The sequence below is a fragment of the Gossypium arboreum genome, chromosome 10 (genome assembly GCF_025698485.1).
Source record: "Gossypium arboreum isolate Shixiya-1 chromosome 10, ASM2569848v2, whole genome shotgun sequence".
Lineage (NCBI taxonomy): Eukaryota > Viridiplantae > Streptophyta > Magnoliopsida > Malvales > Malvaceae > Gossypium > Gossypium arboreum.
The window spans coordinates 99,658,328-99,664,604 of NC_069079.1; the positions used below are offsets into that span (position 1 = coordinate 99,658,328).

Genomic DNA, 6,277 nt, shown 5'->3' on the forward strand with positions numbered 1-6,277 from the left:
CAAGGAAATTTAAACACATGAGTTTCAAAACTCCACACACACCATAATCACCTAGGTCCGAGAGTTATTGAACCTATAGCTTTGATACCACCAAATGTAAAACCCTATACCTAGCCTGGCAGCTAAGCCCAAATACAGGGTGTCACACCATCTTCTTATGACATGCTCAACAAGTAAAGGCTATTCTTAACAAATCTTCCATTGTTTCAATATTCGGTTAGGTTATAGGTCACTCAAAATTGTTAATTACTAACACTACATGCAATTCTTACAGAAATTTGTCCTATAAACATTAAAAAACATGCAGAAGGTCCAATTAGTAAAATTCCCAAAACTTGTCCATAGGTATCGATACTGGCACTTAGGTATCGATATTTTCTCTAAGTGGTATCTGTAACATCCCGAATTAGGGCCAAGTCGAAACAGTGGTTTCAAGACCACAAATCTGAGATAGAAATAATCATTTTATTTTTTGGATGTTATGAGGTCCATTGATATACCGTAAATTATTCATATTTTTACCCCATGTTTAATGCATTTAATGGATGATTTCTCATTAGAATTGGAAAATTTGATGCTCCTAATGCTTTAATTTCATGTTTTATACTTAGGAGAGCATAGGAGAGCAAAAGGAACGAGAAACGGTCCAAAAACAGAGAAAATGGGCCAAAGTACGAACTTAACATGGCCTGAAGTAATCGCACACGGGCGTGTCACACGGGCGTGTCCCTGCCGAGCCCAAGTTGAGTCCAATTCGGAAAAGGCCACTTTTGATGGCTCATAGGCATTCCAAAGCCCATAAATACACCCTAGAAGAGGAGAAAAGGGAGACGAAGAATAGGCGGTAAGGAATTACTCCAAGGAAGCCGATTGATCCATCTCAAAAGTCGGATTCATCATCAAGACTGAAGATCTCTCCTCAATTTCCCTTCAGGAGTTTTGGGTTTTCTTTATGTTTTGTATTCTTTATTCTTCTGAGATGTTTTCTTATTTAGTTATGAACTAAAACCCCTAAATACCTAAGGGGAATGAAACCTAAGATGAATCTTGTTATTATTTTTTGAATCGTATGATAAATATTTAACTTGATCTTAATTATGTGTTCTTGATTCTTGTTTTGATATCCCAGGATATTGATTCAAGACATGCTTTTATTTAGAGGAGGAATAGACCCTGTCTAATAGTCCTTTTGTCATAATTAAGTGGAGTTGTGCGTGCCTAGAAATAGGGTGACAAGATTTTGCCGGATTAGGGTGAAACCTAATAAGGGGATCCATAGATCGAGTTAATGCACCCTAGAATGTTAATTAGAGAAAAGTATCGGTTATTCAATCTAGGGATTAGACGTTATTAGTCTTGAATAGGGATAATAACATAACTTAGGGATCTCTACGCAACAAGTTGAATGAATACATCGTCTCATTCGGAGCCAGAATAACAAGTAAAGTCTAGGTGGATTTATCCTTAGGTATTGTCTTAAGTCAATCGATTTTTCCCAAAAGCAATTCCCCAATTATTTTCTCTGTGAGTTCTTAGTTTAGATAATTAGTTAATTAAAACAAAACCTCTTTATTCTTAGGCTAGATAATAAAAAGACAGTCATTACTAGTACTTTTAGTTCCTTTGGGTTCGACAATCTGGTCTTGCTAAAACTATACTACAGTTCGATAGGTACACTTGCCTACATCGCGATAATAGTTAGTTCAAGAACGAGTAATTATAAATATTTAAAACTTATCACGAAACCTCGCAATCAGGTTTTTGGAGCCGCTGCTGGGGATCGAACCTGGGAACACTCAATTTTTATTACTTTAGCCATTTATTTTTCTTGCAATTTAATTTAATTTAATTTAATTATTAATATTACTAATTAATTTACTTTTTCTTTTTCTTGACAGGTTTTTATAGTTTATGACTAGAAGAAACTCGTTAGGACCATTACTTTTTGACGAAGAAATCAATCGCACAGTTTGTAGAAACCAAAGAAAAATAAGGCGAAGCTTAAGATACACAGAGAACGAGCAAGAAGATGATACTCAACTCCCAACCGAAGAGATGGCTAAAAACCAAGGCAATCAGCTACCTCCTGCAATTGTGGCTAATCAAAATCCTGCTCCACGTACTATATATGACTATGCTAAACTTTCTTTAACAGGAACTGAGTCAAGTATAGTTAGACCTGCTATTGCTGCGAATAATTTCGAACTGAAACCTAACACAATTCAGATGATACAACAGTTTGTTCAGTTTGATAGTTTGTAGGATAAAGATCCTAACACTCACTTGGCAAATTTTCTAGAGTTTTGCAACACTTTCAAAATTAATGGTGTTTCGATGATGCCATTCGCCTTCGGTTATTCTGTTTTTCATTGAGAAACAAAGCTAAACAGTGGTTGAACTCATTACCACAAGGGTCCATCACTACTTGGGAACAAATTACCGAAAAATTTCTACTAAAATATTTTTCGCCGGCTAAAACGGCTAAGTTACGTAATGATATCTCTTCTTTTGTGCAGATGGACTTAGAAACACTTTACGGTGCATGGGAGAGATACAAGGATCTATTACGAAGGTGCCCTCACCATGGGTTACCTCTATGGCTGCAAGTTTAAACGTTTTACAATGGTGTGAATCCCTCGACAAGACAGATGATTGACGCAATTGCTGGAGGAACCATGAACAACAAAACACCTGAAGAGGCTTATGAATTCATTGAAGAAATGTCGCTGAATAACTATCATTGGCAAGTCATGAGGACTAACCCAACAAAAACAGCCGGCGTTTATAACGTCGACTTAGTTACTATGCTATCAAATTAGGTAGAACTTTTCAATAAAAAGATTGATGGTTTACTTGGTTCTACACAGGTACATCCAGTAATGAGGTGTGACTCAAGTGGAGGAGGTGTGCACACAGAATATCAATCCTTCAATCCTACAACCAAAGAGGAACAAGTCAACTATATGGGTAACAATAACTTTAGATCTCAAAATAACCCATACAGTAATACTTATAATGCAGGTTGGAGGAACCACCTAAATTTCTCCTGAGGTGGTCAAGGGAATCAAAAGCCACAAACTCCTCAGGGTTTTCAACAGCCACCTTATCAACAAGAGAAGAAAATGAACCTTGAAGAAATGCTCTCCAAATTCATCTCGGTATCAGAAATCATTTCCAAAATACCGAGACAGCACTTAAAAATCAACAAGCATTGATCCAAGGGCTCGAAACTCAGATAGGTCAGCTATCCAAACAAATCTCTGAAGGACCACAAGGTAGCTTACCAAGTAATACTGAACCTAAACCAAAGGAACACCTCAACGTAATTAGTACTCAAGATAAGGAAGGATTCATTGCGCCTGAGCCAGAATTGATGCAAGAAACTGTGGTGAGCAAAGGTAAAAGTAAGGTAAGTCATAACAAAATGGTGAATAAAGAATATAGACCTCGTGTCCCATACCCTAACGTAACAAGGAAAGACCACTCAGACGAACAATTCAGTAAATTCCTCAAACTTATGAAAAAATTACATATTAACTTACCGTTTATTGAAGCTCTGTCGCAGATGCCAAATGCAATGAAATTTTTAAAAGAGCTTTTAGTAAATAAACGGAAGTTGCACGAAGCGTCACATGTGAAGCTAAATGCAGTCTGCTCAACTATTCTACAGAATAAGCTACCCCACAAATTGAAAAATCCAGGGAGTTACAATTCCTTGCCTAATTGGTAGTTTAGATATAAGTCATGCATTAGCTGATTTAGGGGCTAGTATTAACGTCATGCCTTACAAAATGTTTAAGCAACTAGGTCTTGGGAAATCTAAACAAACTAGGATGAGCATTCAATTGGCAGATAAAACTATAAGATTTCCTAGGGGTATTATTGAAGATGTACTAGTGAAAGTAGATAAGTTCATATTTCCCATTGATTTCATTGTTCTAGACATAGAGGAGGATAATAACACCCCTTTGATTTTAGGGAGGTGCTTTTTAGCAACTGCTAAAACAATTATTGATGTTGGCACAAGTGAGCTTACACTTCATGTGGGAGATGAAACGATCACCTTTCAAGCTCGTAATTCTGGCATCACATCGAACATTGAAGGTAATGGTCCACACCAATCTACTAAAACTGACAATATGACTTTGCAAAAATTGAGCTTCAAAGAAGTTCAAGAGCCATGTTCCAAAAATGATAGAGGACACATTCATGAAGAACGAAGGCTATGGATAGAGGAGCTAGACGAATGGCGAGCACATAAACTGAGAACACACGATAAACCAAAATTACGCCAGAATGAGTTCGATACCTCCCCAAATTTACTTAAGGTCGGTCATAAGGTCTTATTAGATGTGGCAGATCCCCACATTGTCACTACCACACCGAATGAGGAAATCCCTCTTACGGTACACAGTATTTTTCCATTCGGTATGGTGAATGTGAGTGATCCCAAGTTCGGCAATTTTAAGGTAAACAACACCCAATTAAAACCTTATTTTGAAAAGATTGATAGCAAGAATGAGGAGTATAAACTCCTCAAACCACCATGACCATTTACTGAAGAGGTAAGTCAAGCTTAGACTATAAATAAGCGCTTCTCGGGAGGGAGCCCGAGTACTAACATTATTAATTTCTTTAAATTTTGGTATTTAACTCCTAACCTACTAATAGAGATCTTGAATACAGGTGTTTCCACAGAGACACGACCAAGCACACGGGTGTGCTTAAGGCCGTGTGAAAATAGAGCAAAAGATTTCCCCAACACAGGCTACGATTAAATGCCACAGCCGTGCGATATGACCGTGGTCGAGCTTGCCAAAACAACACGGGTGTGCGACACACCCGTGTGGAAGAATCGTGGTCGAGCCTGCCAAAACGGCATGGGCGTTCGACACACCCGTGTGGAACACCTGTGGTCGAACTTGTTAAATTAACAAGGGCGTGGAGCTTGCACACACGGGCTTGGGAGAAGCGAACGAAGCTAGACACGACCATGCGACACGACCATGTGAACCCACATGCTCGAGGAACACGAGTATGTACTAAATGTCAGACGCGCCCAAATTTGAAATTCGTGAATCACACGGGCTAAAATTGGAGAACACAGGCGTGTGCCATGGCCATGTACCCCAAAATCTATAAATACCCTACACTATTCACTTTCTTCTCCATTCAAAAACCCTAACCCTAGCCGCTGCAACTCCACACGGCCCCTTGCCATGCCCATGCGCCGCCTCAACTTCATTTTTAAAGCTCAATCTTTCACCCTTAGCGTTTGTTTACTCCTTTAACTTTTATTTTACTCATTATTAATGCTTATTATTACAATAATCTCCATTACTTTTGAACTAGTTTTTATTTTTGTTCATTACTTTATCAGTTAGTTTCCATTTTTAGGTTCTTTATTATACATTTCAAATTAAATCAAATTGTTAGACACACCTTATATCCATGACATTACTATGCTTATTTTCATGCTATTATCATGCCAATGTCTATCATTTAAATTGGATTCCTAGGTTAGTTACCATACAATTTATGTTAAATTGAGACTAGGAAAACCTTATACCCATTACATTTCTATTCTCATTCTCATTATTAATGTGGTTGAGTTTGCTTCATATTAGTAGTCTTGGTTGAAATAGTTTACTTCCCCCTCGAATATGTTTACCTATTATTATTATTATTATTTATATTACAAGCCTTCAATGTCATCTTCAAGACGAAAGAAAACCGTCGTACCAGCCTCAAAGAAGAGGAAGGGAGCGTCATCCTCAGCGGGTCCAACTGTGAAAATTGGTCACCCTCTCCTACAGTTTCGACGAGGGACCTAAGAAGAGCTCTTCCAAATACTTAAGGCCCGACCTTTAGCAGCGGGCCGCTGCATCCACTGGGCTACTGTAGAACAAATCCAGATGGCTAATGCGATTCAGGCTCTCTTAACCACCGACCCGTGGGAGCTGTTTTTCGAGATTATCGAGCTGACATACATGATAGAACTCTGCACAACGTTCCATCTCCAGACCGTAATGACAAGGTACAATGATCCTGGCACGGTCCAATTTTGCCTAGGTGGATTAATCTGCCAGCTAAGCGTCCTAGAGTTTGGTGCTGCACTAGGCCTATATACGGAGGAGTTTAGGGAGGAGAATGAACTACATGCTCTCAGTCGCCACATACATTTCTCTCCCTCAAAATGTTGGAACACGTTGGCCCCTAGCACGGCCTCGTACAATCCTAGCTGTTCCAAGGCATCAATTCTCCCACCATCCCTGAG

General features: G+C 38.7%; 1 non-coding gene across 1 annotated transcript; it reads right to left on the reverse strand.

Moving 5' to 3' along the window:
* Positions 1-2,483: 2,483 nt before the first annotated feature.
* On the reverse strand, positions 2,484-2,590 carry LOC128282810 (small nucleolar RNA R71). Its single transcript, XR_008273164.1, has one exon. It is a non-coding gene; the product is annotated as a small nucleolar RNA R71 (small nucleolar RNA).
* Between the last annotated feature and the right edge of the window lie 3,687 nt (positions 2,591-6,277).